We start from the raw sequence: 18118 nt of genomic DNA, 5'->3' as shown, positions 1-18118 counted from the left end.
ATTGCGGCTGAAACAAAGCTATCTCCAGCTGACTGCAGAGTGTCCGGTCATGGAGGTATTCTCGGATGGCCATTTTTGGCTCTTTTTGAATACTGATTTCCTCCACATAGATTAGACATGCATCCCAGCTGATCCCCTGTCAAAATGAAATGTCCACAGAGCTGCTTTGTTCAGTTTCAACGAGCCAGTGAGACACGTATGCATAAGACACAGATGCAGAACACACACACACACACACACACACACAGGAACCCATCCATCCACACAAGTTCTTCCTTTTGCCCCCTCCATTTCACCAATGATCTTCCCCTGTCTGCTGTAACACAGCATATCTCCAACTCACACAACCGCTTGTAATTAAACACCTCAATGAACAGATTAAGTGCTTCCCCATTTGGAAATTTCATTACCATTCCAATAATTGGATTCCAAATTTAATTAGAATTCCTCAGCGAAACAGCAGGTTCCTTCTGCGGCTGGGGCCGCCGTGTTGTCCAAAAAAAAAAAAAAAAAGCGAGGGGTCAGTCTCCGTGAGAAAGAGGACCCCCACAAATGCTGGGGAACCCTGGAGGTCACTGCTGATGATGACGCTCCAGGGACGAACGCTAACAGCTAATGTGAAGAAAGTTTTCACAGAGTACTGGAGGCGGTCTGCACATGTTCATACACGCTTTCTCACACCTTATACACCACGCAGACACCTACCTACATACCATCAGCCACTATCAGCAGCAGAAATCTGAGGAAAATTGCCATTTCAAACCTCCTGCCATGCGACTGTGATGGGATATGATGGGATTCTTTTTTCCCACCCATATGAATACATTTCAATAAAGAAAAGCTAGGCCCTGACGAGAAAAAATGAATGTTATGCAAACATTCTTGTCATTCCTATAGGCCGCCAAGGGTAATTTCACAGACCCCTTTTTACAAAATCATATATTGGAGTAGATGGCTTGAAGTGATTATGACAATAAATTAAATCAGGGCGCCTTGAGGGAATCTTTCCTTAAGTTGAATCAGCGTGTCATGGAGCGATGTCTTAGATAACAGCTAAAAACACGACGCAGACGAGACACTCGCGAAGCCCTGGCGGGAGACATCGAGGGATCAGTAATTCATTTAGCAGCCAAGTAGCATGTCTCCTGAAGACGTCTTGGAAGAATCCGGCGCCTTGAGTTTGGGGTCAGGTCCTTCAATGAGTCAACCAACCAATGGGCCAACAGGCCTGCTAATTCGGGAGGCATTTTCTTCAATGGTTTCAGAACCCCCTTAAAAGTTTTGTGTTACTTTCAAGTGACTTTTCCTTACTGTTATCTTTCCAAACCTGTCAGAAATGTAGGCGGCATGGCTGGCACAGAGAAGCACTGCTGATTGGTGTGCTCCACAGACACTCCCTGGGGTGGACGGTAAACACCTGGAGACGAGTAGCAAGCCAGGCACTGGCACCCATGATAAACATACACTAGGAAGCAGCCACTGGAATACCATTTAGACCAAATTATCAAGAGAGAAAAAAATATTGGTTAGGATGTTGGTTTCACCTCACACTGAAATTGTGCCTCATGTTTATGCTACATTGACTGTACAGCACAATGTATTTATGTGACCCTGACGTGATGTCTCCTTTGCCCTCTGCCCCCCCCCACACACACACACCACCTTCCTGTCCACAGAGTATCTCTCTCTCTCTCTGATCACTGTTGTCTTCACATTCTCCAGGATCATTGGCGCCGCCAGCCATAATCCTGTACGCACTGTTTTTTCACCGCTTTATTAGTGAAATCATTCATTATAAAAATAGCTTGTGTAATATCTTGATTGAAACATGGGGGGGATCTCTGTGAATGGACTGCTCCAGAGACAGAGTGGGAATCGTGCTCTCTTTAACACAAGTGCTCACTGTCAGTCCACGTTGGAAGTGTTGTGTCAGACCAATTTACCTCAAGACCACTGGTGCTCAGTGTTACCATTAAGTGATAACTTACACAATTAACATCGGAGCAAAATAGTTTGGTTTAGTGCACTTCCCTGCTAAAACGAATTGCTACAGCTCAATACTTATTGGACTACTGTATCGAACCACCGCTCAATACTACCTTGAGGCTGTGGAAGATTTAAGCACTTCAGTATTCTTTGCTTCATTAGTTTTTCGGGCTTCCTAGCTTGTGTTCTTTCAGAAAATGTCTTCTTTAGTTCTCCAAATTGCTGAGGTATTTGTTTGTTGTTGTAAGAAGTTCCTGGTAGGGGTCTACAAGAATACAGGAACCTCTGAAGGAGATTTTAAGAGTATTAGAGGTTTTTTTCACTCAGAGAAAATCTTTGATGAAGATAGATACACTTTTAAAAAAGGAGTTCTATTACCATAGAGATCCTATTGATTCTCTGCAATCTGGTATTTTACATTTAGATTTGCCCTTTCATTGGTGATGGCTTAGATGATTTATGTATGTTGTATAAAACTCACAGCACCTTAAAAAACAGTTCTGCACATACAGTAAGTATGAGTGATGAAAGAGATAACTTCTTTTTCATATCAATTATCCATTTCTGTCCAGTTCCCCACTACAAACTCAGATAAGCAATGTCATGGAGCAGGAAGTTGGTGAAACACTCTGGATGATAAAACAATTGGCACTTTCAAAAGCCTTCCCAAAATATTTTGCGATGAAAGTGAATGAATCAAAACACCCATTCATTCGCTGGCTGTTGTGGCTGGCTGTTCTTGGACTTGTTACAGAGGTCAGTGTCGCAGCAGGACACTCAGACAGACGTTAATTGTACATGCTTGGGCTCGGAGACTGCAGGACATTTGACGTCATACACACACCCATCACAAGGCAAGCGTGTATGGTCACTGCGACTGTGAATTTCACGCTGCGGGTCTTCCGCCACCAATTTTCTGCTTAGACTCTGTCCGAGTCTGTTCCTTCCAGACAACAGCAACCAACATTCCGACAAATCTGCTTTCATTCATTTTGTACCAATGCCCCCAACCCCCACCCCACCCCCCACTTTGAAGCATTATTAATAGGACTACTCAGAGCAGAGACTAATTAAATTTTCAATCCATTTCATGTCCCAGGCTCTTTCCTTGCTTGCCCAACAGCGCTGTGCGTCACTCAAAGTGTTGCTTGATCAAAGGGGACCTCAGTTGGCTTGCGATGACAGATGAGTTTCAGAGAGCGCCTGCAGGGGGAAGCCAGCTCGGTTTAGGGTCTCAGACTCAGCAGCCCCCTCCTCTCTGCACGGAGAGTCTACAGGGGCGATACACACTCTGTCTCATCAATTACACGCAATGGCTCCGTTTACATTAATGCATCCCTGTTTCTGACGACAATGAAAAGACGGACAACGAGGTGACGTGGAACATGTGCCAGTAATGAGTCGTGGTTGAGCATAAGAGATTTTCTGCTATTTTTCTTGCTTTGTGTGGAAAATAAATTGTTAGTGTTGGGCTGTATGGAACAGAAAAATATTTTTTTCCCATTTTCTATGCTACATGGACAGTATTGCTTTGACAGCAGTTAGTGACGTGACGTGATTAAACTAATAACAACTGTAAATGAATACTGAGCAATAAATGAATAAATTAAATGTGCTTATATTAGACACTTTTTAGTGAACAGCTATTTTCACTAAAGTCTCTAACTGTGTGTTCATGTGGAAACCATGGAGACCATATTCAGAGTTTTCCATGGGTGAGGGAGCAGGTCAGATGTTCAACTGCCTTCTTAGTTGTTTGGACACAGGTTTGGACACATTTCAAGCCTAAGTGTCGCTGCCTCCCATGGTCCCCTTGTCTTGCTGAACTTATGCCCTTTTGATGGCCAGGGCCACAGCCACAACAGAAACATGCCCTGTGCCCCTGTGCTGGCTGTCGACTCGTGTCCATCCCAGTAGCACCCGAGGCCTGCGGCAGGGTGGCAAGGGCCCACCGGCCGACTATGACAAGAACAGAGGGGGAGGCAGCCGGTGCCAAGTGGGGTGACCCTGGTGAAGTGGTGCTCCAAGGCACTGCAGAAAACTGTGTATGTGCATGTGTGTGTGTTTGTGTGTATGTATGTGTTTGTGTCTATATACCTGTGGTTGCCATGGCAAAGGGGTTCTGCCCTTTGAGATTGGTGGTTCTCTGGCTCACCTCCGCAAACACACAGTTGACCCAGACAAAACACAGTGGCTCTCCTCTCCAAACGGGGAAAATCTCACAGATGACCGGAGGTGGCACTTTAAAATGAGCACACTTGGGCTTGAACCTGAGTAACCAAGCAAGCTTGGGTAAGAGTTGTAGCATTGTTTGGTAAAACTGCTACCCTCAAACTTCTGCAATAAAAAGGACACAACAATGTAATAACCTGAAATAACTAAATCCCTTGCTATGCACTGTCATTCAGGGTCATGACAGGTTATGTGCACTGTAAGACAATGTAAGACAACAATGTTATCACATGCTCCTCCGACTCAACAGCAGGAGACTGACTGATCAGTGGCCGACTCCCATCCCAGTTCTGCTCTGACTGATCAGTGGCCGACTCCCATCCCAGTTCTGCTCTGACTGATCAGTGGACTGCCCCTGGGTTATTTCCGCTTCATAAAAATGTGTCCTGGCAGAACACGAAAGTTGGGGGAAACACTTCCGAGATACCATTTTGTCCAATAAAAACCCCTAGATATGTGACACAGAGGGGGGAATATCAGCAGGAGAAACTCTCATTATTCCCTGTGCTAATCATGCTTTGTGTCTGCCGTGGGGGTCGCAGCGGAGGGGAGGATGCTTTAAAGACAAGCCTCCGTCCCTCTCTGCTGCCTGGCACCCTGGTAATTCGCCTAATTTCCTGATAAGGTGTAATTAGGCCTGATCACAGTGTCTGTGTGTGTGTGTGTGTGTGTGTGCTTCATCTCTGAGAGCTGTCTCACTGGGGGGAGCCACCAGGGGCCTGCGGGGCCGCATGGTGTTATGGAAGTGGGTTTGCCACGGTGGGGCCGCATGGTGTTATGGAAGTGGGTTTGCCACGGTGGGGATGCCATGGTGTTATGGAAGTGGGTTTGCCATGGTGGGGCCGAATGGTGTTATGGAAGTGGGTTTGCCACGGTGGGGATGCCATGGTGTTATGGAAGTGGGTTTGCCATGGTGGGGATGCCATGGTGTTATGGAAGTGGGTTTGCCATGGTGGGGATGCCATGGTGGGGATGCCATGGTGTTATGGAAGTGGGTTTGCCATGGTGGGGATGCCATGGCGTTATGGAAGTGGGTTTGCCATGGTGGGGATGCCATGGCGTTATGGAAGTGGGTTTGCCACGGTGGGGATGCCATGGGGTTGTGGAAGTGGGTTTGCCACGGTGGGGATGCCAGTGTGTTATGGAAGTGGGTTTGCCATGGTGGGGATGCCATGGTGTTATGGAAGTGGGTTTGCCATGGTGGGGATGCCAGTGTGTGCTATAATCTGTGGCTGTGTACAAGAGCATGTATTCTATGTGAGTGGGTGAGGATGGTCCTGTGTGTGTGTGTGTGTGTGTGTGTGTGTGTGTGTGTATGGACAGATGAGAAAATGCTGAGATTTTGGTGTGGTGGTAGCATTGTGGCGTGGTTTCGAATCTTTTGAGAGACAAAAAAAAAAGAATTAGTGGGATGTCTTAGAGAGCACATCTATTTGTGTGTGTGTGTGTGTGCGTGCGTTCGTTACCATGTGTGTGTGTTTGTGTGTGCACATGTGGGATATTTCTAGGAATTATTGTGCCTCTGGTTCCACCTCTCTGGGATAAGTGCCCAATCACACAGGAGTCGAAATGGGACTGCATACAGCAGGTACATGAGGGCAGAGTCCTGTTCCAATGAGGATAGATGGACTCCAACTTCCATCACTGGATCACTACAGCACACAATCCCTTCCATCACTGGATCACTACAGCACACACTCCCTTCCAGGCAGAACAGCACAGCAGGTGGGGGGAATCAACTCCCTCCTCCTCTCCCAGCAGACCAGCACAGCAGGTGGGGGGAATCAACTCCCTCCTCCTCTCCCAGCAGGCCACCGCTGGAACTCCCTCGTGGCTACTGGACAGCCCCTAGTGGTCTCGTGTTTTTCCGTTCCCTTACTGAGACTCACACAGGGAGGGAGAAAATAAAATTGCCTATTTGCGACCGATTCCGGTAACTGTTTCTTTGTTTGAGAACTGCCTCAGGTTTGGGGGCTGTCGGCGAAGGTGTCGAGAGTGCTATGTGCTCATCCTGCACCACCAAGAGCAGTTGCCGTGAAGTCATGGCTCAGGTAATTATCAACAGCTTGGATTGGCACAAGGTGCCCTTGTAATGATAGTGAGATTACCTGCAAAACGTATCTCACAGTCTGTGTCTAAGATAGTTCATCCGATAGATAGATAGATAGATACTTTATTGATCCCCAGGGGAAATTCAAGGTCTCAGTAGCATACAGACAACGCATACACATTCACTAACAGCAGAAAAAGTAATTAAAAGTATATAATATAAAAACACAACCAGGGCTGTAGTCAAGACCACCTTTGTCGAGTCCAAGACAAGTCCAAGACCAGGGCCCACTTCCCCGAAAGCATCTTAAGCCTAAGAGCGTCGTAAAGTCCCTCTTACGAACGTCTTAAGATTTGCCGACTGTTTCCCGAAACCATTGTAGCTTAAGAGCATCGTGAAAACACTCGTAGATCTACGAGTGCTCCAGAGTACTCGTTACCGGCTAAGAGAGTCTTAACAGTACTTCTCACTGAGGTCACCAACAGGACATACAGAGGAATTACAACTTAGAATACATAATCCAATTTACGTTCCCATTCTTTATTGTGTTTACCTGTGATGAATCAGATTTTAGCGTGCAAAATAGCCTACATTTAATAATAATTCATAATAATGTGATGAAAAGCGGACAAAAATGCAATCAAGTTATGAAACGAGACGTTGCCAGAATAGTTTGACATTATCTTTGCTAAGTTAATATTTTATTAGGCCTATGAGGTAAAAAGCAGAGAAAGCAACATGTGGTTTAGTCTGTAGCCTACTGCATCAAAATCTAAGCCTACACATTTCCTCTCTTTCTTACTCGACTTCTTTCTTATCTTCAAACGTGTTCTTAAGTGACACCAATGAAAACTTATTGCATGGTGCAACAATCTAATCTTAAAATAATTACAATTATTTATGTCTCTGTGTGGTATATAACCTACTTGGGATGCTTACATGCAGATGTCAAAGTGTTTCTATTTTCGTATTGATGTGAATTAATGTGTAGATCCGAAGTTTAAATGGTAGGCCTATAGCTGTGACGTGCAGTCACCTGACATCACCGTCAAATCAGAGGATATTTCAGAACTATTAACGTGGACAGTGTCCTTAAGAAAGACATCTTAAGAGCAGTGCATTTCATTTCTTCAGGGTTCAGCAGGTTACGAGCATGTTGGGAAACAGTCTGAAAAACCAAACAGTGACATTTGAAGATGAATAACTGGGAAAACCCTCTTAATAGTGTGTCTCAGAGGCAACAAACTGGGCCCAGGACTACCCAGACCAAGTCAAGACCGAGTCCAAAGAGGTTCGAGTCCAAGACAAGACCGAGTCCAAAAAGATTCGAGACCAAGTCAAGACCGAGTCCAAAGAGGTTCGAGTCCAAGACAAGACCGAGTCCAAAAAGATTCGAGTCCGAGTCAAGACCGAGTCCAGGATAGGAAAAAAAGTCTTATGCATGACAGTATCAAGACAATCATTTTGGGTTATTATTATTATTATCTAAAAGCAAAAACAGTGTGAACACACCCAGGATTTGTAAGTGTAGCCATTCCCCTGTTATTAATATAATAATTATCCAATATTATTATAGGGCTGTCAAACGATTCAAAATATATATTTTGAAATGAATTAATCTCGATTAACCGCAATTAAAAAGTTCCTAAAGACTAAAGCTTCTTAAATGGCATATTAAATACAACATAAATCACAAAAATAATGAATAACCACAAAGGTAAAAGTAAAACACTTTTATATTATTTAAATGATAATACTGACACAGTAATTGTGTTTTAAATTATTCATTTCTTAAGAAATACTACACATTTGATGCTGTTTAACTCATTTGTAAATGGTGCACTGTCACTTTAAGCCCATTGTGGCCACATTCTCATAATGATCTTTTTTTTACCAGCTCCATTGAAATATAGCCTATAGCTAGTCCACAAGCTCTAATATTGTTTGTACCACATGTATTGCACAATATTAACAATGATAAGCATGATATTCAGTTGGTATATACAGTTTTCATTCCTTTGGAAATAGAAGCATGTAATGACATGATGCTAGCTAGACATTTTCTGTTTGCAATTAAAAGTGAATGATGAGCCTGAGCCAGTCACCTAGCTATCTGAATGGAATGTGTTTCAATCGGCATAATATGTGCTTCATGTAAACAAATTATTGAAGACTTCAAGACTCACCAGTTCCATTACACAAAGGCAAAGACAACTCTTCATATTTTTGTCCATTTTTCAAATCACAGTGAGTGCAGCCTACATGTCATACATGTTTATAACTGGTCAGTAGTGGAAATCGGATAAATCCATAATCTCCTCTAACCTCGTCTTTGTTGCCTTCCTTTTTATAAGTTTCTTATATTAAAAAGGAGATATCAATTATCATCAACAACGACAAGCCAGCTGGAGTCTGCCAATCGTTTTCTCTCCTTCTCATTATTGGCTCAGGCCGCTACTCTCAATTAAATGGAGTAGCATACGTTCAAGTTGGATCTTAATGGAGAGGACCCGAAAAGTATCATCTTTATGTAACTGTTGCTGTTGGTGCATTTGGACATTGTAAACGTAATCTAACAAGAGTGAAAAGCAGTTTGCAGTAAAGCTACTATTTGGCTAAATGTTGGTTCCTCTTTATCTTCAGCTAACTCCACAGACAGTAAAATAAACTCTCAGGCTTGCGGTTTTAGGTTTTGCGGCTTCCGTTACGTGACATCAGCCCCCCACAAAGGTAAACACTATTGAGTTAATATTTTGTAACGCATTATGTATTTCAAAATGAATCGCGGCGATTAACACGTTAATTTTGATGGCCCTAAAGACACCTGGACTCGGTCGAAACCAAAAGCCATATTTGGCAAGACCAGTGGCCGAGACCGAGACAAGACCAAGTCCAAATACTAGCGAGTCCGAGACAAGTCCGACACCATAGAAAAACGGTCTCGAGTCCGGACTCGAGTCCAAGACCGGACTCGAGTACTACAGCCCTGAACACAACTAAGCAATAAGGACAGTAGAAGATAAGGAATATACTAAAATACAAATTATACTAACTAACACTTAATCTAAATCAATTCTAAAAACAGTACCCACATAGTGGTGATTAATCAATCAAGAGGCGCTTGCAATGACTGAGGCAGGGACTGAGCCTGTGATTCTCTGTGCATAGTAAGGTAAGGTAAGGTGCTCTGTGTGAGTGAGTGTCACAGTGATAGTGCAATGGTGATAGTGGTCATGGTGATAGTGCAAATGAGTAAGTTCAACAGTGCAAGAATAAGTCTATATGTCTATATATCTATATATAATTATTTTAAGAAAAGGTATAACTGTGGCCACAGTTCGGCTGTGTCATGGAGGGAGGGGTTATGCATATGTGCTAATGTGCTAATACAGTGTAGCACACAAACAGTGAGGCAGAAAGACAGTGGTAAAAAGTGGCTAGTGGACAGACAGTATCCAATCATGGAGGGGGTGAAGAGGCAGACAGACTATGCTGTGATATGATATGTCTATCTCTCCTCTTCCCTTAAGTGAAGCATTGAACAGTTCAATGGCCCTGGGGACAAATGACTTCCTCAGTCTGTCTGTTGTGCAAGGCAGTGAGCGAAGTCTCCAGCTGATCAGCTCTTCTGCTTAACAATAGTGCTGTGGAGTGGGTGACACTCATTGTCCAAGATGTCAGTCAACTGAACATCAGTTTGTTCAGGGTCCTTTTGTCAGATATTGAAGTGATACACTCCAGTTCAGCTCCCACTACAGAGCCAGCTTTCCTTACCAGCCTGTCAAGTCGCCCCGCATCCTTCTTCTTTGTGTTTCCTCCCCAGCATACCACTGCATAGAAGAGGACGTTGGCAACAACAGCCTGGTAGAACATCCAGAGGAGCTTACTGCACACATTGAAGGACCGCAGTGTCCTCAGGAAGTACAGCCCGCTTTGCCCTTTCTTGAAGAGTGCATCAGTGTTGGCTGACCACAAGGGCGTAGGTTTGGTCTGAGCTTTGGTGGGGACACTAGGCCTACCCACTACCCCCAAAAAAAAACACTCAACTCTTTCACCAGCCACTATAGATATATAAAATGATTAAAATGTGCTACTGTCCAACTACTATCCATGATTAAAATGTGCTACTGTCCAACTTGATCTAACTACACTGTGTAGCCTACAAAATCTGATTTTAATATGTAGGCTATATTTAACATTTATTTTCTATTTGGTCTGTTATGAAATCATGCCCATTTAAGCACAGCTCAGTTTTAAGAACCTTAAATACATGCATGCTTAGCATTTTGTGAAAAGAAATCATTAAGGCTACATTGACAAACTCTTAACCGTGAGCTGCCTGTATATTCTCTGATTGTAATATTTACAGATATCTAGGCGATGTAAGCACAGCTCAGTTTTAAGAAATGCAGCCGAAAGACCATTTTGAATTTTGCTATAATTTATTTCAAAACCGGGTTACTCTGGAACAGCTAACTATACACGGAAACACGGGAACTATACACACCTTTGTGTTCGGTAAGGTCTGCTGTTTATTCTGATATATGGTTTGTCATGTGTTGCGTGAAGAGTGTGTAGGCCTACGATATTCCACCGAGACGAGTGGATGTGGAGATGGGCGCAGAGAATAATTATTACATCTCTTGAAGTTATTTTTCTCGCAAACTGTTTATCACAGCAAACAGTAGCACCGTTTAAAAGCTGAGAAAAGGCTCTTTCATGTGACACATGTGTGATGAGTAGCCTACTTCTCGAGGAGTTCAACAGCGAAGAATGGGTGAATTTGGACGCACTTCATGCTTGTAGTGAAGTAGGCTAAAGCTGAAGAGGGAAGGAGACTGCAGCTCACTGGTAGTTGTTATAGGTAACTTCAAATCAGCGCGATTTACCCTTATAGGCTACTGCACATTACAAGAAATGCACTGCGCTGTGAGCGCTTTTTTCCCTATTTCAACCTGAATATTGGTGGGGACATTTCAGTCGTAATTTGACATTGGTGTGGACACGTCCTTCGGTCCCCACGCAAATCTACGCCCTGGCTGACCAGTCCAGTTTATTGTCCAGGTGGAGACCCAGATACTTGTAGGTGCTTACCACCTCCACATTGACAGTCTGACGAACTGTGGTCGCTCGGTCACCCATCTGCAAGAGCTTGTCTCCCAGTCTGAGGGGTTGGATGGTCTTAAAAGCACTTGAGAAATCAAAGAACATGATTCTCCCAGCACTTTTCCCCTTGTCTAGGTGAGAATGTGTCCTGTGTAGAAGATAAGTGATGGCATCGTCCACGCCCACTTTCTACTTTGGTATGCAAACTGTAACGGGTCTAGTGCATGGCGTACCTGGGGTCTGAGCATACCTAAGACCAGCCGCTCCATTGTTTTCATCACGTGATGTTAGAGCGACAGGTCTGTAGTCATTAAGCTCACTAGGGTGTGGCTTCTTAGGGACAGGAGTGAGACATGATGTCTTCCACAGTGTTGGAACTTGTCCAAGGCGTAGGCTCAAATTGAAGATGTGCTTCAGTGGCTCCCCCAGTTCAGCAGCACAGGCCTTGAGTAGCCTTGGACACAGTCTGTCAGGCCCCGCTGCTTTATTGATGCACAGTTTCTTTAGTTGGGCTCTCACTTGATCTGTGTGTCTGATGGCTGTTGACTGAGGTCGTTGTCACCTCATTGTTCGTGATCGCCATGTGGGGGAGGGGTGCAATATCCAGTGATGGTGGGGTTACGATAGGCTGTGATGATGGAGGTGAGTGTTGCACTGGTATTGAGGGGGTGTGGGGGCTGGGGGATGACCACCTCCTTGATGTCCCTATCAAGGCAGCCAGAGTCATGGACACCTCAACAGGCACAGGCAAGGAGGCGTCAGGCGGGGGCAGGGCATGAGGTGATGGTGGCTTAGTTCGTTGGGTGTCACCGGGATGCAGAGCTGGAAAGATTGGGAGGGTGGGAGGTGGGGGTAGGGCAGGCACGCAAACAAGAGCCATGTCTGTGTCAGCTGGGGGTGGTGGACAGACCACCTCCATTGGAGCTGGAGTAGGGCAGTCAAACCTGTTGTAGAAGTGGTTCAACTGGTTCGCCCTGTCCAGGTCCCCCTCCGCAGAGCTGCTGCTCTTCTTCAGGCCAGTGATAATCTTCATGCCGTCCTTCAAGTTGTTTTCCTGCAACTTCTGTTCCACCTTCCTTCTGTAGTCCTCCTTAGCCTCCTTCAGCTTGACTTTGAGTTCCCCTTGCACGCGCCTCAGCTCTGCCATGTCCCCCTCTCTGGACGCCATCTTTTTCCTGTTAAGAAGGGTCTTGACATTGCTGGTTATCCAAGGCTTGTTGTTGGGAAAGCAGCGTACAGTTCTGGTGGGAACAACAATGTCCATACAGAAGTTCAGGTAGTCAGTTGTGCACTGTGTGGCCTCCTCTAAGTCCTCTCCATTCTGTAACACACTCCAGTCAGTACACTCGAAGCAGTCTCTCAGAGCCTCATCCGCTTCAGGTGTCCACTTTCTGAAGGTGCGTGTGGCAACTGGTAGCCTCTGTACTTTGGGTTTGTACATTGGCTGGAGATGAATGAGGTTGTGGTCTGACTTTCCCAGTGGGGGAAGGGGGTTTGCACTGTATGCATCTCTCACGTTTGCATACATGAGGTCTATTGTCCTGTTTTTCCTTGTAAGGCAGTCAACAAACTGGTAGAAATTTGTGAGTGTGGAATCCAGTGTTATGTGATTGAAGTCGCCAGAGATCACAAAAAAGGCATCAGTGTGTTGGGTTTGAAGCCTTGCGATTGTGGAGTGGATGACGTTGCACGCTATCATATCCGGGAGAGCTCAAGGTGGAACGTAAACACAGACAGCAATTGCGTGCGAGAACTCCCTCGGCATGTAGTACGGACGGAGACTAACCGCTAATAACTTCACATCCTTACAGCATACAGTCTCCTTCACTGTAACATGTCCGGGGTTGCACCATCTATTGTTAATGTACAGCACCAGTCCACCTCCCTTCTTTTTGCCAGAAAGTTTATAGTCTCTGTCCAAACGAGCTACACTGAAGCCGGGCAGCTCAACGTTAGAAGTGGGGATATGGCTTGTTAGCCACGTCTCCGTAAAGCATAACAAACTACATTCCCTGTACAACTTCTGGTTTCTTACCAGGGCATCCAGTTCGTCAGTCTTGTTAGCCAGTGAGTTCACGTTTCCCATCACAATCGATGGAACTGAGGGCTTGTATCTCCACTTCTTCTCCCGATGCCTCGTCTTCACTTTAACTCCCGCTCTGCAACCCTTGAAAGCGCCACAGTTCCTCTGGCGAACACAGCCAGCATTCCGTCGTAGTGCGATCAGCTGATTCCTTGTGTACACAAGTTTGCTGCCGCTGGAGCGTTGTAATATGTCCGTATCCATAGGATAGAATAGAAACACTCCTCAAAGTGTGTAATCCAAAAAGTTGCGAAGTAAAAAGTAAAGAAAAGACGTAGAAACAAACACAAAGACACGGAGCTACTGAGCAGGCTGCCACTCTTGTCGGCGCCGGAACCGGAAGAATGCCAGATGCCTTCAGTTCATTTGCAGGTGAGAATTTAAATGCGTTTTTTTTTAGGTGTTAATAATTGCAGTGGCAGATCCACACATTCAATATCAACTTGTGTTGCTGTGAAGCCTTATGGTTTGAATCTAAAAGAGATTCAGAATACAGTGCGTGAAAAGACAACACATAAATAAGAACACATGAACTGTACAAGAATCATGAGAAGACTAATCAGAATTGCTGTAGATTCATCGTCTGACCCAGTGCTGTGTATATGAATTGTGGACAGTGTAAAATAAAGGCAACTGGATTTAAGATATTACAGTGGGCATCGCTTTCAAATGACCACTTCATTCGCGCATTACGCGGCATGAAGCTGCGTGAAGCTTTAGTACCACTTTCAGCCACTGTGCGTCGCTCTGCCACTGTACATCGCTCTGCCTGCCAGCCCCTTACATAATTGTTGCCGAGAGTAATCCCAGCCTACTTAATTCAATAACAAAATAAATCATGCATAATTAAACATTACCTCGATTTAGGCTAATTGGGTATGGCTTAAGGCTTGACTACACAAAAATCGAAATCGAAATTTGCTGTCTACATTATTGTCAGTGTTGGGGTTAACGCAACCACATAAAATCAAAACAGTGGTGTGATAATTGAGCCAGTAGAGAAATAACTGTTCAGAATTAATCTGTAGCCTTGGGTAGGCTTCTGCAGAAAACAATGTTGTTGCCGATTTAATACTATCTGGCGACGTTTTTAACAGGCTAAATAATAGAGGCTTAGACGACTATGACCCACGCTTTGGTTTTAAAAATTAATTTGCCCTACTTCTTGACTGCAATGTAGTCAATTGACTGTTTGACATGTCATTTTATTTTTCTGTACGATAAACAATTACATCTGCTTTATGCCGCAGAATTACATTCATATTTGGCTGACTGCAGACGCGCCCACTTCCCTCCCCCATATTCCAAGATTAAGATAGTATGAAGTGCTTTTGTATAGGCTACTATCATAAAAAAAATAGTTAAAACGAATAGCTATTTGCAATTTGACAAAACACTGGTCCTCATTTTGCGTAATGCCAGGACGATATGAGCCTGTTGCATTTAGTTAGATGTCCGAAGTCAACGATAATGTTTGAAAACCACTGGCTCGTAATCACAATAATTTAACACACGACAGTTGGATAACCTACTTCATCATGTCCCCATGCCTACATTTTTGTGAGTAGCATAGAGATCGTTAAAAACAATAAAGTAAGGCTCTCCGCTTGGGACATCGAAAAACTTATATTTTTAATAGACTACCGTCGAAGGTGCCGACTTGCAAAAGCCTCGGGATAACACGTTATTATCTCCACTATCATCAGTCATGATCCTTGATCAAAAGTGGGGAATGAAATAAAAGTTTGATCACCACACAAAGGTAAAAAAAGTAAAACACTTTTTATATTATTTAAATGATAATACTGACACAGTAATTGTGTTTTAAATTATTCATTTCTTAAGAAATACTACACATTTGATGCTGTTTAACTCCATTTGTAAATGGTGCACTGTCACTTTAAGCCCATTGTGGCCACATTCTCATAATGATCTTTTTTTTACCAGCTCCATTGAAATATAGCCTATAGCTAGTCCACAAGCTCTAATATTGTTTGTACCACATGTATTGCACAATATTAACAATGATAAGCATGATATTCAGTTGGTATATACAGTTTTCATTCCTTTGGAAATAGAAGCATGTAATGACATGATGCTAGCTAGACATTTTCTGTTTGCAATTAAAAGTGAATGATGAGCCTGAGCCAGTCACCTAGCTATCTGAATGGAATGTGTTTCAATCGGCATAATATGTGCTTCATGTAAACAAATTATTGAAGACTTCAAGACTCACCAGTTCCATTACACAAAGGCAAAGACAACTCTTCATATTTTGGTCCATTTTTCAAATCACAGTGAGTGCAGCCTACATGTCATACATGTTTATAACTGGTCAGTAGTGGAAATCGGATAAATCCGCAATCTCCTCTAACCTCGTCTTTGTTGCCTTCCTTTTATAAGTTTCTTATATTAAAAGGAGATATCAATTATCATCAACAACGCACAAGCCAGCTGGAGTCTGCCAATCGTTTTTCTCCTTCTGGCATTGTTTCAGACAGCCGCTTCTCTCAATTAAATGGGAGTAGCATTCGCAGAATTGGATCTTAATGGAGAGGACCGAAAAGTATCATCTTTTATGTAACTGTTGCTGTTGGTGCATTTTGGACATTGTAAACGTAATCTAACAAGAGTGAAAAGCAGTTTGCAGTAAAGCTACTATTTGGCTAAATGTTGGTTCCTCTTATCTTCAGCTAACTCCACAGACAGTAAAATAAACTCTCAGGCTTGCGGTTTTAGGTTTTAAGTGGCTTCGTTAATGGACATCAGCCCCCCCACAAAGGTAAACACTATTGAGTTAATATTTTGTAACATTATATGTATTTCAAAATGAACCGCGATTAACACGTTAATTTTGATGGCCTAAAGACACCTGGACTCGGTCGAAACCAAAAGCCATATTTGGCAAGACCAGTGGCGACCGAGACAAGACCAAGTCCAAATACTAGCGGTCGAGACAAGTCCGACACCATAGAAAAACGGTCACCGGTCGACCTCGAAGTCCAGACGGACTCTCGAAAGTACTACAGCCCCTGAACACAACTAAGCAATAAGGACAGTAGAAGATAAGGAATATACTAAATACAAATTATACTAACTAACACTTAATCTAAATCAATTCTAAAACAGTACCCACATAGTGGTGATTAATCAATCAAGAACTTTGCAATGACTGAGGCAGGGACTGAGCCTGTGATTCTCTGTGCATAGTAAAGGTAAAGGTAAGGTGCTCTGTGTGAGTGAGTGTCACAGTGGGATAGTGCAATGGTGATAGTGGTCATGGTGATAGTGCAAATGAGTAAGTTCAACAGTGCAAGAATAAGTCTATATGTCTATATATCTATATATAATTATTTTAAGAAAAGTATAACTGTGGCCACAGTTCGGCTGTGTCATGGAGGGAGGGGTTATGCATATGTGCTAATGTGCTAATACAGTGTAGCACACAAACAGTGAGGCAGAAAGACAGTGGTAAAAAAAGAGGCTAGTGGACAGACAGTATCCAATCATGGAGGGGTGGAAGAGGCAGACAGACTATGCTGTGATATGATATGTCTATCTCTCCTCTTCCCTTAAGTGAAGCATTGAACAGTTCAATGGCCCTGGGGACAAATGACTTCCTCAGTCTGTCTGTTGTGCAAGGCAGTGGCGAAGTCTCCAGCTGATCAGCTCTTCTGCTTAACAATAGTGCTGTGGAGTGGGTGACACTCATTGTCCAAGATGTCAGTCAACTGAACATCAGTTTGTTCAGGGTCCTTTTGTCCGATATTGAAGTGATACACTCCAGTTCAGCTCCCACTACAGAGCTAGCTTTCTTACCAGCCTGTCAAGTCAGTAAGCGCATCATCCTTCTTTGTGTTTCCTCCCCAGCATACCACTGCATAGAAGAGGACGTTATAAACAACAGCCTGGTAGAACATCCAGAGGAGCTTACTGCACACATTGAAGGACCAAGAGTGTCCTCAGGAAGTACAGCCCCTTTGTCTTTCTTGAAGAGTGCATCAGTGTTGGCTGACCACAAGGGCGTAGGGTTTGGTCTGAGCTTTGGTGGGGACACTAGCTCACCCACTACCCCCCCCCAAAAAAAAAAAAAAACACTCAACTCTTTCACCAGCCACTATAGATATATAAAATGATTAAAATGTGCTACTGTCCAACTTACTATCCATGATTAAAATGTGCTACTGTCCAACTTGATCTAACTACACTGTGTAGCCTACAAAATCTGATTTTAATATGTAGGCTATATTTAACATTTTATTTTCTATTTGGTCTGTTATGAAATCATGCCCATTTAAGCACAGCTCAGTTTTAAGAACCTTAAATACATGGCATGCTTAGCATTTTGAAAAAAAGAAATCATTAAGGCTACATTGACAAACTCTTAACCGTGAGCTGCCTGTATATTCTCTGATTGTAATATTTACAGATATCTAGGGTGATGTAAGCACAGCTCAGTTTTAAGAAATACGGCGAAAGACCATTTTGAATTTTGCTATAATTTATTTCAAAACCGGTTACTCTGGAACAGCTAACTATACACGGGAAACACGGGAACTATACACACCTTTGTGTTCGGTAAGGTCTGCTGTTTATTCTGATATATGGTTTTGTCATGTGTTCGTGAAGAGTGTACCCAGGCCCTCTACGATATATTCCCA

This window comes from Alosa alosa, chromosome 3 (assembly GCF_017589495.1).
Source record: "Alosa alosa isolate M-15738 ecotype Scorff River chromosome 3, AALO_Geno_1.1, whole genome shotgun sequence".
NCBI lineage: Eukaryota > Metazoa > Chordata > Actinopteri > Clupeiformes > Clupeidae > Alosa > Alosa alosa.
The sequence above is the reverse complement of the archived record's forward strand: the minus strand, read 5'-3'. Positions refer to the sequence as shown.